General features: G+C 38.8%; 1 protein-coding gene across 2 annotated transcripts in view; it reads left to right on the top strand.

Moving 5' to 3' along the window:
- Window positions 1-242: 242 nt before the first annotated feature.
- Window positions 243-15,585, top strand: part of MYO6 (myosin VI) — a 99,048-nt gene continuing 83,705 nt past the window's right edge. Inside the window, exon 1 of one of the 2 annotated variants that reach the window (XM_033512950.1) lies at window positions 243-322. The gene's annotated coding sequence lies outside the window, so the exon portion shown is untranslated. The remainder of the gene's footprint in view (window positions 323-15,585) is intronic. The other variant, XM_015621936.3, reaches the window with a different exon arrangement.

Genomic DNA, 15,585 nt, shown 5'->3' with positions numbered 1-15,585 from the left:
GAAAATGCTAGAGTATTAAAATTAGTAAGAAGTGGTCTGTGTTCTTCTGTCACTGAAGAGTGTATAGAAAAAGATGAAACTAGTTTGCACTGAAGACTTGATGCAGTTCTTAAAATCTGTTATGCCTTGGGGAAAGCTGAAAGAAACTAAAGTTGTGCAGTCTCATTTCTGTGAAGGTTTTTGAAAGTCAAATAGCATTTGTGTTAAGGATGTATTAAAAACATTCCTCAACACTCTTTTACTGTTTTCTCATGCAGGGGCTTGAGCTTTATGATTTCTTCTGGTGCTGTCTGTATTTGGTCTTGAGTTTACGTGGAAAAAGGTAATTCCAGTCCTCTAAAGATGAACAGTTTCTCTTTCAGTTGCTGGTCATCTCATGTTACAGCTTATGGCATTTGGTTTTAAAATAATTAGTGTTGAGGCAAACTACTGCATTTGACAGCAAAATGTTGTGGTTTAGGAGTATAGCCTGTAATACTGTAGGAAATGTAGATGTACAACCATGTTGTGATTTAAACCAGGAAAATCAGAGGGATAAAACCTGAGGTATTCATCTGCTCTAGAATATACTGTGTGTGGCTTCATAACTTGTGTCTCAGTGTTATAGCATCTTTGGGTCTGAAACACTTTTTAAAAGGACTTTCTAAAGTCCTATTTTAAAAACAAATAAATTGCCAAATATCATATGTTTCTCATTTTGTATTCACTTTTTAAAGTATACATAGGCATTTTAAAATGACAACATTTTAACATAGCTTGACATCTATTTAAGTTTCTACTTTGATATTTCTTGGAATGGCTGACTGTCTTAGGTTTGTAGTAAATACTAATGACAGTGACTTGTTTTTCTGAAGTATTGATAGATACTATATCAATATAAAGAACACAGAAAAATGTAGCCTTTGAACTGATGGCTGTGGATGAATCTTCCCCTCCCCCCAAAAAACCCCAACAAAACCAGCTGTTTTGTAAAGCTGAATGAGAAGCATCAGCTGCCTTTCATGGTTTTTACTAAGGCTCTGATGTCAAGAAAAGGGCAGATAAATCTGTGGGCACTTCAGTCTCTGGTGGAATTATTTCTGTAAGCAATGACCATATAAATTTAATATATGTATTTTATTTGGGAAAGCGTGCTAAAGTTGTCTTTTGATAAGTGACCATCTTAAAATACCTATTCAAAACAACCGATTAAGCCAAAGCAAGTTGGTTTTGTTGTGGTGTTGTTGAGCTGTGTGCAGAAACAGAGCAGAGGGTGATGAGGCTGAGGAGGGCTGGGTCTGTTCTGTCCTGCTACTGTGCCATGCTGCTGCAGCTCCAAGGCAAAGCCTGTTGCCACCTGTGGACAACATAGCTTGGCCTTGAAAAGGTGGTTTAAGGACTCCTTGGTGCACATGCTGACTTCCTGCTGAAAAGGGAGTTGCAACCAGATGACATGTAACCTGCAGATACAGTGCTGGCTGCTGCTCCTGTAGGCATGTGTGAGCTTTGCGAGCTAAATTGCAGCTACTGTCAGTAGCAGGGCATGCATGAACGCTTGATTAAGTGTGGGCTGGTGTCTGGCTGCTGTGGCTGTGCTGCGAGTCATTGTGTCATTGTGTCATTCCTGAAGCACTTCCGTCAAGCCAAGGGACCTTCCTCATACAGTGAATGCTTCTTCTCCCTCTGCAAGTGTGTGGATGAAGGGCAGTTTCTTCTTGCTCTAGGGAACGAGAGCTGGATGAGACATCTGGAATTAAACTTCACTTTTTATATGCACAGCTTGCAGCACTGCTGTTGTGTGGAATGTGGCCAGTCTCCAAATGGATCCAGTCCTGGCAGTGCCAAATGGAGGTGCCATGAGTGTTACCAGAGCTGGGGTGGCCACATCCGTATATGCATCTTTTAGGGCTTGACCTACTCTTAGAGGAATTAAAGAGAAATTCTTAGTCTTGAGCTGATAGTCTGAATGAGCCCTGGATTTGTAAATGCTAAACAGAAGGCCTTATTTATCATAAAAGATATATTTTTTTTTGTTTTAAAGTAACATCTCTTAAGAGAGCTTGCTGAATTTATTTTGCAAAGGTAGCTAAACAGACAATTAAATTAAGAGCATTATTTACATAGTGGATAATTTTTTCACGAGCAAATTTGTTTTCCTTGTAATTAACAAGACTTAGCAGACTGATTTGAAATTCATAGAGAAAAAAAAAAAGAGTAGAGAATTTAACAAAGCCAGTTGTTCACAAAAATCTCTTCAATATTAGCAAGATCTCTGCGTTTTACAAAAATAGCAGCAACTTTCCTAATTGTATCTAAATGTTTCTATGGATCCTTCAGGCTGGAACTGAAACCGTGGAAAACTTGTTGCTTTTTGTATTTTGAGCAAGTTCAGATTTGTGTGGTTCAGAGCTTCGGCCTCTCATCTGCTATATTGTCTTTGTTGTCATGCACTCAACAAGGTTTTGATCATATCAGGTGCATTCTCAGTGTTCCAGATCCAAAAGAGGCCAGCTATAAGGGGATACTGCAGTAGCCAAGTTTAGGAAGAAGCTATCTGGGAGGACAGCATGTCCTTCTCCAGTGCTTAGGAGTGACCTGTGCTGGAGGTCTTGCCTGTGGTGCGCTGATGACACCCCCTTCCAAGTTCACATCTGTGCTTCGCTCTTTCCTGATTTCTTCAAGTGCAGTCCATCACAGCTGCTCTGTAGTGGGGAAATTGATAGCAACAAAACTCTTTCACCAAGTCCCCTGTGCCAAAGACAGTTTTGCTGTGTCTCCTTTTGTCTTGTCTGTGTGCAGGCACAGCAAACCTGCTTATCATGGAACTCTGCTTGTTTTAGGGGAGGCATTGGAGAATTTTGGGGAAGGATGCTTTGTAGCTGCTCATCCAATTCAAGGTTTAGCAGTGTGCAGTAAACTTTTGTGACGTTTGCTTGCTTATGTATTGCAAAGTTTCCAGGACAGGGAGCAGAGCATTCAAGAATGAAGAATCTGACAGACATTTTTAATGACTTCAATTTTAGCAGTTCTGTTGGGTTGCAGTTTTGTGAGCAGTTGGGTTGAAGTAATTGACTGCTGAACCCTGAAAGGAGAAAATCATAATGGCTGCATCTTCTTCACCCTTCTCAGCAGTGTGAATGGTCATGGGGCTCCTTCATACCCCAGTGCAAACTGATGGCTCTGCAGAAAGCAACAAATCCCACCACCTTTCTCTTTTCTGTATCTGTGCTGCAGAGGCAGAGCAGCAGAGATGAGGGGCAGCAGCCAAGAGGTGATCAATCTTTGCTGTTCAGCTCACCCTCTCTCAGGAAGCTGTGATCTATTTTGCAGTCTCTTAGACCTGTGTAACCTTCATTGTCTCTACCAAAAGTTAAGACAAATGCCTCCAAAGCCCTTTGCAGAGAGAAATACAGACATAAAGAGTATATGTAGGGAATTCCATAGAATCACAAAAAAGACCCTAAAGATGATTTGGTTCCCTGCTTGTGGGCAGGGACACCCAGACAGAGTCACACACAAGGACAGTCATAGAGTATGATGGGAGAGGATTGTAGTAGATAATGGACTTCAGAGGGCCCTAGGATAATATGGACTTTTATTACTATGTAAAGATAAAAACACTCGGGTTTAGTACATGTGGTGGTATTGGGGGTGAGAATGAGTTTATTTTGTGGTTTTGAGGTTGGTTTTTTTGTTGGTTTTTTTTGGGGGGGGGCTTTTTTTTTTTCTTTTTGTTACCTAGAATCCTTCACAAAGATAGGAAAACTGGTGATATAGATTGTTGTCTCATTTTCTAGTCTCCTATTGAGTTATTTTTTCAGTGTTTGACACTTGCTTTAAAGCCGTGTTCATGCAGGCAGCCTTTGTGGCAGGTGCTTGTGTACACAAATGGCATTCTGCATTGTTTTCTGTCTCTCTGAAGCAAGGAGTGTTTCTTCTGTGCACAAGCCAGGAATGATGCTGTTTCTCCTTCTCTCATACTTGCTGCCTTGCTTTTCAATGAGTGTTCTGCTGGGTCTGTCAGTCCTTCTCTTCTGATTTTTTTCCAAAAAAGAGCCTCTAATGTTTTTTACAGATTTTAGTAGCTGACCTTCTTTTGGTTGTGGTTAAGACCATTGCTTTAAATTTCAAAATTCTCGGGAAACAGAAGAGAGATGGGCTGTTGTAGTTGTGTTGAATTTGAGCTGTTTGGAACAAAGCACTCCTGTTTCTTCTGTACACGTGCGGTTCTGCAGACGGTGGGATGATCTCTGTCTTTGGTTGTCATCCCAGTGCAGTACTCTTGCATCTCCTCAAACACCTGAAATTACTTATGATCAGACACTTAATCTTGGATTATTTGGACCTTGAGATAGTGTTTGGTTCACTGCGTGAATGCCCGCTATTGAAATTTCTTCCCTTTGGGTGTTTGGACATGCACTGTGGGCTTTTGAAAAAGTCTTACACCTTAGTATTTTTTTAGATCATTTATGCAAAATCAAATTTTAAGCTTTGATAAAAGTTTTTTTTTTTTTAAATACCATATTCTGATGGTAATCTGAAATAAATTTTACATTGTTTTATGTTTTGCTGTAAAGTTCAACATCCTTTCAAAGGAAAAAGATTATTTCTTATTAACTCAGCGAGAGGAATCTTAGCCATGAAGTTTCTTAGCCTTTTATCATGCTGTACAAGTCATGTCTTGCTGAAAAGGTCAACACCCACAGAACATGTTTTTTTACAGTTCAGTGGTCTAAGTAGCTCCTTTTCTTGTGGCTCTAGGAATCTTTCCTATTGTCAATGAACATGCTGTCTTTTGATGATATGACATCTGATGCTATGGGTATTTCTGGGTTATGTACTAAATTATATATATTTAACACTAAAGCAGCAGTGACAAACATAAATAATGTGTTGCCCATATACTCTTAGAGGTCATTCTCTTTTAGTTTAAATTCTAGTAGCTTTTTTCAGTTTTGCATACATGTATGTATTTTCGAAAAATATTACACCAGATTTCTTTTAATTTGGGACTAAAATAGTTTATTTCAGCAATTGTTGGAGTTTATGGAGTTTAGCTTCTTTGTTTCTGTTGCTGCAGAGAGTTCTGAGTCTCTTCATGTAGTAGTCAGCCTAGCACGGGGTTATAATATATGAAGTTGGTTCATAGATTTTTTTTTTTTTTAAATTACCCTTTGCACCTTCTGTTACAGTCTGGGATCAGTTACTGATGTCTTTAGAAAGAGATTTGTTTTTGTGACTTAAAAAAATGCATTTATATTATTTCCTGATTTTTTTTGTTTCTTTTTATTTGATAAAAGCTTGGGATTTTGAGTGAGTAGTAAGTACGGACTGCTTGAGTACATAGGATGGAAGTGAAAATTTATATGGTTTAAAAAAAAAATCCAAAATAGCTGTTTGAAACGGGTTGTTTTCAGTATTAATCCTGGTCTCTATACAAATCCCTTTGGGAGAGAAGAGGGCAGACAAAAGGCACTTCATGTCACTGGCATGTTTACTGAGTGACTGCTGCTTTAGCCCGAGGGAGGAGGTGGAAGCAGGGGAATGGGAAACTACCACTAGGAAGAGGGAGAGTATTTAGAGGTGAGCTCCTTCTTAAGAAACATGTGAAGGCTGAAGGGTGGGAAAGTCTGAGAAGCTGAGAAGACCAAAGAGACCCCAGCAAGAGGAAACACTTGAAGATTGTAATAGAAGAAAAATGCTGGTTTTGACTGCTTTTGTGCAAAACAGGTTAGCACTGGGGGCTGCCCTTCCTGCCTTGCCTGGGCAGGACTTTGAAGCCACATTTTCCTCATCAAATGTAAGATGCTCTCTGATCCCTGTACATGTCCAGGCACTGACCCTGGGTGTGCCTGCTGTGGGTGGTAAGACCATAAGGCCTTGCAATTTGGGCTAAGTATTTCACCCCAAGACAGGTAAAGATTTTGGAGTGACATCTGAAGATATGCTAAGGTGTGGTTAGTGGTAATTAATGAAAGCTAATTGGCTTATATTTTTCTAGGACTCATCATGTTCTCTCCTGCAGCTTCTCATTTCCATTGGTCACCTTGTTGGAAATGTCCAAGTAGTTTTTAGGAGATCCAGGTAAGACAGAAGCCTTCTCTAAAGGAGCTGTTACTTCCTCCACTATACATACTTAAGGGAGAAATTTGAATGGGCCAGATGCAGCTGTGTGTGAGGCTGCTGTAGCTTTGTTTTGTTCAGTTTGATCAGCTGCTTAATTTTAAATTAATGGCCTAATTTTCTGAGGAACATTTTATAGGCATGCAGACCCACAAAACTCTAACCAGTAATCTCTAGTCTGACAATGAAGTAGACACATCTGTGTGAGGACTTTGTTCCCAAGCATTTAATTTTATTTCATTTCAGGCCTTTGTGTAAGGAAAAGCTGTGTAATTGTCACACATGTAAAGAGAACTGAGTTGAACATAAATAGCCATATTTTCAGAAAGAACAATTTTATGTAGTGACAAACTAGCCTAGTAAATATTAGCAAGCATTTAAACAATGTTTGCTGATTGCTGTTTATTTTTGAAGCTTGTGTTTTAGCAGACTTCAAGTTACTTCAAGTTACTACTGTTGAAAAACAAGGGTGTTTTTTTTCCTTTTTTTCTGACAAATCACTTCCCTCAAGCACCTCCTGCAAGTGTTCAGACTATGCTGTATTTCTAACATGAGGTAAAAGTGTGTACTAACAGCTAGGGAAGTAAAGAAAAACTATTGTGGCTTCTCTATTACTATGCTCCTGTCAAGGTCTTTGCAGCTGTTTCAATACTAACAAGAAGAAAATGTGGGAGGAGAATGAAGGGTTTTTAAAAGTCTTCCCTTAGCTGAGGAGCATTTCCCCTTCTTCAGGTACCAGGCTGTCTTCCAAAGGCTTCCACCCAGCTGGGACAGGAATGGCATGGTGTGTGGAGCTTGGGCGCTGCAGGCTATAGCAAGTAATGCAGACCTTGGTTCAGTGATAGCTGGTATCACCTCTTTGCACTGTTGAATGTAATGCCAGTCAAATTTTGACCCAGATGCATGTGATAGCATTCATTTGGAGTTCAGTGGAGTGTAGAACACAATGACTGCTCCAGTGGATGTTGTTAGCATGTCACCTGGATTGGCTTCCTGGGTTGCATTGTGCCTTGCCTGTCATTCATCTGCCTGAATCACTCTGGTGCAATCTGGGTCCTTGGTGGTGCTTCATGTGCTGATATTTGTTGACAGCTTCACAATGTATCTCCCTCTGGATCAGACTTCTTTTTTAAGGATCAGCTTCTGCCTCTAAAGAATCCGTGTGTAAGTTATTCCCAGGACACATGCCTTTTTTTTTCCCATTTATGTTGCACTGCTTCCAGGATATCCTGCCTTTTGTGTTTCACAACTTGCTGCCAATGGGAAGGATTTGCATGGCGTCAGTCCTACAGATGAGCGTGCAGCTTCACATGCTCTTTGTCGACTGCCTCTACCAAGGCAGATTGCAAATGGAGTTTGTACAATAGAGCAAGTAAAACTGGCTGCATCAGTGTGGTTTTCTGGGGATGAAAGAGATGCTGGCTTTTGCTTTACTTATCAGCCAGGCTTGGTGTCTAGTCAAAAGGATAGTGGAGAGATGCAGGGCAGAACATCTGGTAGAAGCAGAATTTGAAGACTGGGGAGAGAGTTTAAGCAAAATCTGTGTTTTCTCCTTTGTTTTCTGTCTTCCCTAGTGGAGGATGACCAGTGTCACACCAGTTAGCACTGGACTGGGAATGGCTGTAATTACTTGAAAGCTGTCAACCTACAGTTAACCCTGCTCATCAGGCTGAGGTTTGGAGAGTGATGTGGAGGACACATTTGCTGCAGGGAACATTCCTGTTGTGGCAAGCTTTGCTCATGTGCGCCCAGCACTGCCTGGGAAGCCCTGCAGTAGAACGTGCTGGTTCTCCATGCCAGTCAGCAGGAAGGAATACTTTGTGTTGTTGCAGGCTATTGTGAGTTGCTGCTCTGCTGGGGACTCCTTTGGCTTTTTACAGTGGTCCTTGCTTCACAGCAAATTATTATCTGGTCCTTGCACCAGATAATAATTTGCTGAGCTTGTTCTGGGTCAGCAAAGCCCCTTGTCACCATGCCAAGAGCACCCTCACAAAGAAAGCCCTATGCCTTTTACCTCCTAAGATGCATGGGGATTCGCTACATTCCTGGACCAAAGCAGCAGTCAGTCTTCCTGTTTTGAAAAAGTGGAAGTGGGGAGAATACTGTTGCTTTGTGATGAAGATCTGCTTTTTAGGCTAATTTTAGGTGCAGCTTAATGTGTAAGGAGGAGGCAGTTTAGAGTAGAAGGGCTCAACAAGGGGAGTAACTACCAGACATCCCAAACTATGAATGTTGGTTTTGGGCAGGGTGGTGTTGGCAGAAGCAGCCACATGGGAAAGCATGACTTGGAGCAGTGGCTGCTGAGCTGGGTGATGCTGGACAGGGGAGGCTGAGCAGATGTGATTGACCTTCCAGGCTGAACCTTGCTGGCTGGCTGGGTTCAGCACAGGGCAGGATTAGCACAGCTTCACTGGCAGAATGGGCAGCTCTGGGTCTCTTGTGTTCCCCAAAACAAAAAGCAGTCCAGAGCATTGCAAGGAGTTTTTTAGATGACAGTTTCAATTCTAAATGAGAATTTATTTCTAGAAAGAAACTTTTCTTTTTTTTTAAGGCATTTTGAGGCTGGGAGAAAAGATAAACTAAAGGGTACCTAGAGAAAGGGTAGAAGAGCCAAATATCAAAGAAGATTAAAATAATTCACTACAATCAAAGCCTATGTTTTATTCCACTGCTACAATAGAAGAGCAGGTCAGGGAAAAATCACTCCTCTGTCCTATATCTTTCTGATCCTTTTCAGTATAAATGTAGTTCAAGAGACGCTTAGTGGTAAAAGCTTACAGGAAGGCTGGTGTAGTTATTAGAGCACTTCCTGGGTGGCTCAGCCTTCATCTCTGAAGCCACACCTGGTGTATTAGGGTTTCCTATGCTGTTATTAGTGTTATGTTGGACATGTTTCCAAAATGCTGTCAAAAGCTTCTCTATCAAATGAGGATCATCACATAGCACAGGCTGCTGGATGACTGGAAAAATTAGCTAAACTACAGCATCCAGTAAAACTTGAATGAGTTTTATAGAGTGGAAGCTGAAAAAGCAAATGCTTCTTTGATAGCCTTTGAAATATAATTGTTTCCCTCTTGTACTTGAATGTCAGCAACTTTTGCCAACTTGTCGCTTCTAAAAAAAAAAAGTTTATTATTTCTTAACAGACATGCAGTGATATTTTTATTTTAGAAAATTTAGATCGGTATTCTTCACAGGTCATAACACTGGGAAATTAGCCAGCATGTTTCACCCTTGTGTCTGAAGGCAGCACAGAAACTGGATGTGTAGGCATTTGATTAATCTTGTTTCCTTTATTGTTCTTAAGTTATTGGAGTTATTCAAGAGGCATGCATTTTTTCTTTTTCTTTTGAAGCTAGAGTAAGCCATAATAGCCAGCAAGTCCTTTTCATTAATCACCCAAGTAAAGCAGAAACTCTGGAAGCTGTGAATTTCCTCTGAACAGAGCATTGATACCAAAATGCAATGTCTTGGTTTTTATTTATTAATAGAAATAATAAGATAATTCTTCAGACCTTGTGTCCTTCAGTCAATAAAAGGAAGCACATACTTTCCTATAATTGAAGACATGTATGCTATTGTGGAGGGTGGAACAGGACTCTGTAAAGAGAGGTGGAGTCTCCATTAAGGTGGTGTGACGAGGGTAATGATTCATATGTTGATACATTTTGCAAACTAGGTCTGTTGGTTGGTTGTGTTTTGTTTTGGATTTTTTTTTAGTTCAGTGGGTTGAAAACTGTATCGTTGGGCTGCTCTGGACTACATTTTACTCTTTTCAAATTCAGCTGTTATTGAGTTCTTGGCTCAAGACTTCATGTAGGTCACTGGGAGGTGGCTGAACTCCATGTGATTGTTGCTGTCTCAGCACCAAAGGAACTGGAGTTTTCTGGGCTCCTGAGGAAGCACCTGACTTATAATAATCCTCCAGGATCTTCATCATGCTTACATTGTACACCATTGTTTCTTTTACACTGTTTTGAATTTTTTCTAAGATGACCTTAGAAGATCTCTAGTCATCTGATGATGAGAAACAACTGTACTTAAAAGCTTTAATTTTCTAGTTCCCATGAATAATTCAAACCCAAAAACTCATCCCCAAGGAGGACTTGTTACTCTAGAAAGGAAATACAGGAAATCTATGAGGAATTTACTGTTAGCTTCCTCCTGCCCATCCAAGAAGATGCTCAGTTCATTCAACAGTGTGAAGAAATATCCAGCATGAAAGCAGATTTGAAACATTTCTATTTGCAAGGAGGAATTAGAATTAATAATATCTAACTTTTGTGTTGAATTACTGATCATTGTAGCTTAAGCTCCCATGGAGCTCAAATTTTGGGTGAAAGAAAATATAAGGGAAAAAAAAAAAAATCTATCTGAAATAAAGAATGTATTTGCTGGAATACAGGAAGTGCTGAAGACATTCAGAGTGGAATTCTAAGCAGAATGTTTGAGTGAACTTGGCTTACTGCACTGTAGACCACAGGTCCAGGAAGCTGAAGAGGATGCTTTGTAAAGCCTTGAGAAGGGGAGCCACCAGGTTGTCTTGTGGGTTCACTGATGAGAAGTTTCACATGACCTCATAGTCTTTCCTTCAATAGCAGTACAGTCTCTTCTGCGTCGTATTCCTCATCTTTTAAAAAACAATTATGTATTAATTTTCCATGAAAAAAAATCAGAGACTGTTTTGTGGTTTGCCATTTTGAAATCAATAGGGTGAGGGTCTTGCTTGTAATCAGGAATGTGTCAATTAAATGTTTTTAACATGAGGACTTTGCATGTGACTTTTTGAACTGTTTTCTAGGCTTTTTGATTGACATCATTGACATTTCTGAGTCCATGAAATATCCGCAAATGCTGAAACCAGCCAGGAATTGAATTTCAACTGTTTCTTCTGTCAGATGGCACTGGTGCTTAACTTTGGCTGTGTCTGTGTGTATATTAAAAAAAAACAACAAAGCAGTTCCTTTGCATACTGGGTGTGATATCTTGCAAATCAGATAGAAAAATATTGAACTAGGATGAAAAAAAAATTTAGACTTAATTTAACATCTGTATTAATGGTTAAAAGTAATTCTTCAAAACATTTTCAAAATTGTTCAAAGTGTTCAAAATAGTTCCTGTTTCTAGTCTGTGTGGTCTCTGTTTCCATCAGCTGTGTATTACAACTTTTTCTGCTAGATTGAAATATTCTGTAGTTTGTTTTCCATGTAAATATCACATGTACTTAACCTGTCATTAAGTGACCCTTTTAGTTCTTTATTTGGCAAAGAGTTGTTTAAAACCAGATAGAATTTCTGTGTGGCTGGCACTGAGCATTTAGAGGAAAGTTTTAAAGATGTGCAAGGAGATGTCTTGCCATACATAACCTTAGAAGAACAAAGGGATGTGTCTTTGAGAAAGAAACAACTGTTTCTTTCTTTACTTAGAAATCAGTAATAATATATTTTCAGTAGGAAGAATTTTGAAACTATTTAGATTGTTTTGGAATTGAAGGAAGGCTTTAAACATACTTCTTTTGATCACAGAAGGTGTTATAATCAAAAGAAAAAAATATAAGAAGATTTAAGTATCTTTGAAGTGTGCTTAAGAACTGTTTCACGTTATCCTCTTCTCTAATTGATTAACTGGATAATAGGTTTAAATGTGCCAAATAACAAAACCCATTGATTTCATAGCAACTGATCTGAAATGATCTAATTAAGTTAGGGTTTTCCTCTTGTGTCACCTGGGTGAATCCTAACCATGTATAGCAGGTTGCATTAAATTAGGTTGTGCCTGTTTCTTGGAAATTGTGTTGAGAAAATCAGAAATTTCTTCAAGGATGTCAATTAGACAAAAGTACTGAGTTGAAACATCTGTTTCATGCTTTCTGTCCCTCCTGACTCATATAGGCAAATCTATTTGATTACCTTTCTTGATGGTTTTGATATTGAGTGTATTGACTGCCCATGGTATATGTAGGCATGTAGCTGAGACATGGTTTGAACCTGTGATGTCAGTTTTGCTCATTAAAAAATCATTTAGTCTTTTTGGTTTCTGGACCCCCTGAAATTTCTGCTGAGCACCATTCTGCTGAATTTCTGTCATAAACTTCGTATGAGTGGGGTCTTTGAAATACTCCTTTTATATAATCTCCTTTTTGGGGATTGCCAACCAGCAGTTATTTTTAACTGTTCTAGAGGAGTGTTATTTAAATCCTGAATTTTATTTGGGCCAAACCTCTGTGTTCCACAAAAAGTGCCCTACTTTTACAGTTGAGAAACACAATGAATGTGAACCATCCTTGACATGAGATAGCTCAAGGAAACTTTGGTGGTAAGTTCCAGAAAGTTTGCTAATGGAGGTTCTGTTATGTTTTCCTTTTTTTTCCCCCTTTACATTGCACAAACACAAGAACAAAAAATATGGTTGTTTTGTAAATACTATGGGTACATTCTTCTTTGTGAAATGTTAAAAATTTTGTATTTATTTTCTGATGATGAAAGTCATCACTTTCTAGATTGGCTTTGAACATCTGAAGTCAGGTTGTGCCCAAATAATTCAGGCCATGCTTGTATGTATTTTAGATTTATTTTAAAAATTTTTTTCTTTTTTTTTTTTTTTTCAAAATGTTGGAGGTAGTATCTTGTATTTGGGAACTTTAAGCTTCTGTGTGTGAGCCTTTTGCACTTCCCTTAAGAGTATTTTTAATAGTATCTTTCAATGTGTTTTTGAAATAATTTCGATTTGTGTTTTCTATATTGTCCATAAATGAAACAAAAGTTTACTTTTTATAATGTGATGTTGGAACAGGAACAGAAATTTTGATACGTGGTTAGGTCTGTGCAATTGTAAATACTAGCCGTGCTTTTGAATGAAAGCCCTAATTCAAATCTCTCCTGTCTGACAAGCAGCAGGAAGATTAATTACCAGAGAGAGGAATCTATACCCTGGTTTTAGATAAAACACAGTGATTAAAGTTATTTGTAGGCTGAATAAGCACAGGCTTTTGTTTGGACTGCTGAACAGGGTTATGTTGAAACGTGCAGGAACAGGACTTACTTGCATTCCTGTTGCTTTTGCTTCCACATTTCAGTCCCCAGCGTCATCTGATGGGGAGCCCGTGGTGAGTTACCAGCTGAGCACGCAAGTGATGTTTTATTTGAGACTTGTTTGATTAGGCAGCAGGATCTCTGTGTGTCCTTCCCAGCCAGGGTGAGGGCTGCTTGACAGGCACTTGGAGTACAGTGTCCCTGGATGGGCTGGGGAGAGCTGCCTGCTGGGGGCTCACAGGAGCTTCTTGGGACAATTGAGGTGGAATTGAAGGTAATTTTAATCATACTTTGTGTTTAGAGGGTGAGATCACTACAATTGTATAAGCTCTGAAGGGTGGAACTTGTGTTTAGCTGGTGTTTGAACTCTAAGAATCATATATTTAAAGTACTGAACTTTGGAGATCTAAGGCAGAATTGTTGTGTAGTAATAGCAATAGTCTGCCCTTGAGAAAGAGAGAATGAAGAAAAACTTAGTTTATGTTATTTAAAACAACTATCTTAGGATTGTTTTAAGGCTGTTTTTCCTGGTTAAGTCATGATGTATAATTGGTAGCTATATAGTATATGATCACTCATGCTTGGTTATAAAGAGTAAAGCCAAGATAAAGATGGTGTTAAAGGTGAAGTGTAGATAAAAAAAGGGGAAAATGTACCATAACATGGCTTGTCACCATATTAGAAAAAGAGTCTTTTCTCTTGCCAGTAACCATCAGCAGCTGGATAAAGAATGAGTAGAGGTGTTTTAGTGTTTTAGTTCATCTTAGGAGTTTACTAATGTACTGAATCTCCTGGCTGTCTGCATTTATGGCACTGCAGGCACCAAACTGGACCCTATTTGGATGAAACCAGCATGGAGGATGCTCTTTAGAAAAACACCTGATAGTTTGCAGCTGTGAATTCATATTCAGTCAGGGGGACCAGACTAGACATACGTGGTACAAACTAGAATTAATAAAACCATCAACTGAGGGCACTGGACCCTCAGTACTGCTGTTTCATATGCAGTTACTCCTATTGTACTGTGTTATTTGCTAACAGAGGTGTATCCCTTGAGTTTAAAACTTACCTTTCAGATTTATGTCAGGAAAAATAATGACCTTAAAAAGATGTGCAAATAAATATGCTCTCTCTCCTGGAATTCTCCTTTTACTGTCACAATGGCTATTGTTAAAATCTTTATCATTAGTAAAAAAAGAAGAAAAAATCCAAGCCACAAATATCTTAAATTGACCATTCAAGTCTTCTATAAATCTTTGATTTTGAAAGCATAATATTTTGTTTGCCCTACAAACAAAATATTATGTGTGTTCAGTTTAATTCAAAATATTGTAGGAAGGACTAAAAAGCAACAAAATGAAAGAAGTGTGTTTTTTAGGGTTGAAAATAATATTTTTGAAATGAAAATTTTTGTTATATGCTCCTAATCCCACCACAGTGTTAAATTCTTGAATATTTGTTACAGAGAGGAAAATGAAATTGAAACTTATATTTATGTAATTGAAAAAGAAAAAAAAAACCACCCATGATAATTGCAATATCTTTTTATTTAGCTGAGCTTCACTCTGTTGTCTCATCTTAGATCTACTACTCCCTTAAAAATGTCTAACCGTAAGATTATCACTGGACTGTTCTTGGACATCTAGATTGAAACCATTGCAGCTGAATTAAATGAAGACTGAATGGGCAGGACTTGTGACCTGGTGTTATTTCTTAGATGAGTTTTCAGCCTCTGGAGATGCATTTTTTGTATAAAATATTTTGCATGTTCTGAAATTAAAGCTCAAGTGCCATGAATAAATGCTTTGAGCTGCTGACCCCAACTGGGAAATAGCAGTGGCAGCATGACAGTGCTCATTCTCTCACATTTTTTTTTCCAGCTGTAATTGTTCAGGAAGTTTTGAATTTAAAAACACCTGAGGTGCATTTTGTGTCTGAATTTACAACCTGACTAAAAGCTTTCTTTGACTCCACTTCTTGTTTCTTTGCCAAAATAAATAGGCTGATCTTAGCATGTGACGGTGGTGGTTTGTCCTCTGCCTGAGCTTCTGTGTAGAATTTGTAATTATGCTTAAGGGCTGGTCCTGGGAGCCGTGATTCTGCATAAGTTATTTTCGGTTTACTTTTGTATCAGATATACTGAGACTATGTGTGCCTGTGGTTGCCATGCAGTTCCCAGCCTCAGGGATGGTTCTCTTCTCCTGCCTGTGAAAGGAGAGTGTGCTTGCTCTGTTGCCTGCATGATGACACCTGCTATTGAAAACCTTAAAGCTGTTACAGATTTCTTCTAAAATATGCATTAGGCCTGGTCTCTTGTAACACTTGGGTAGAAAATTTATAACCATTTTTGTGGTGTTGCTCTTTGTTAATTCTTACTCATTGTTGACTTTAACAGAATTGTGAGCAGGGATGCACTTTCTTGCAGCATGTATGTTAAATTAATAAATAACGT

The sequence above is a fragment of the Parus major genome, chromosome 3 (genome assembly GCF_001522545.3).
Source record: "Parus major isolate Abel chromosome 3, Parus_major1.1, whole genome shotgun sequence".
Taxonomy (NCBI): Eukaryota; Metazoa; Chordata; class Aves; order Passeriformes; family Paridae; genus Parus; species Parus major.
This window is presented reverse-complemented; position numbering and strand designations above follow the sequence as displayed.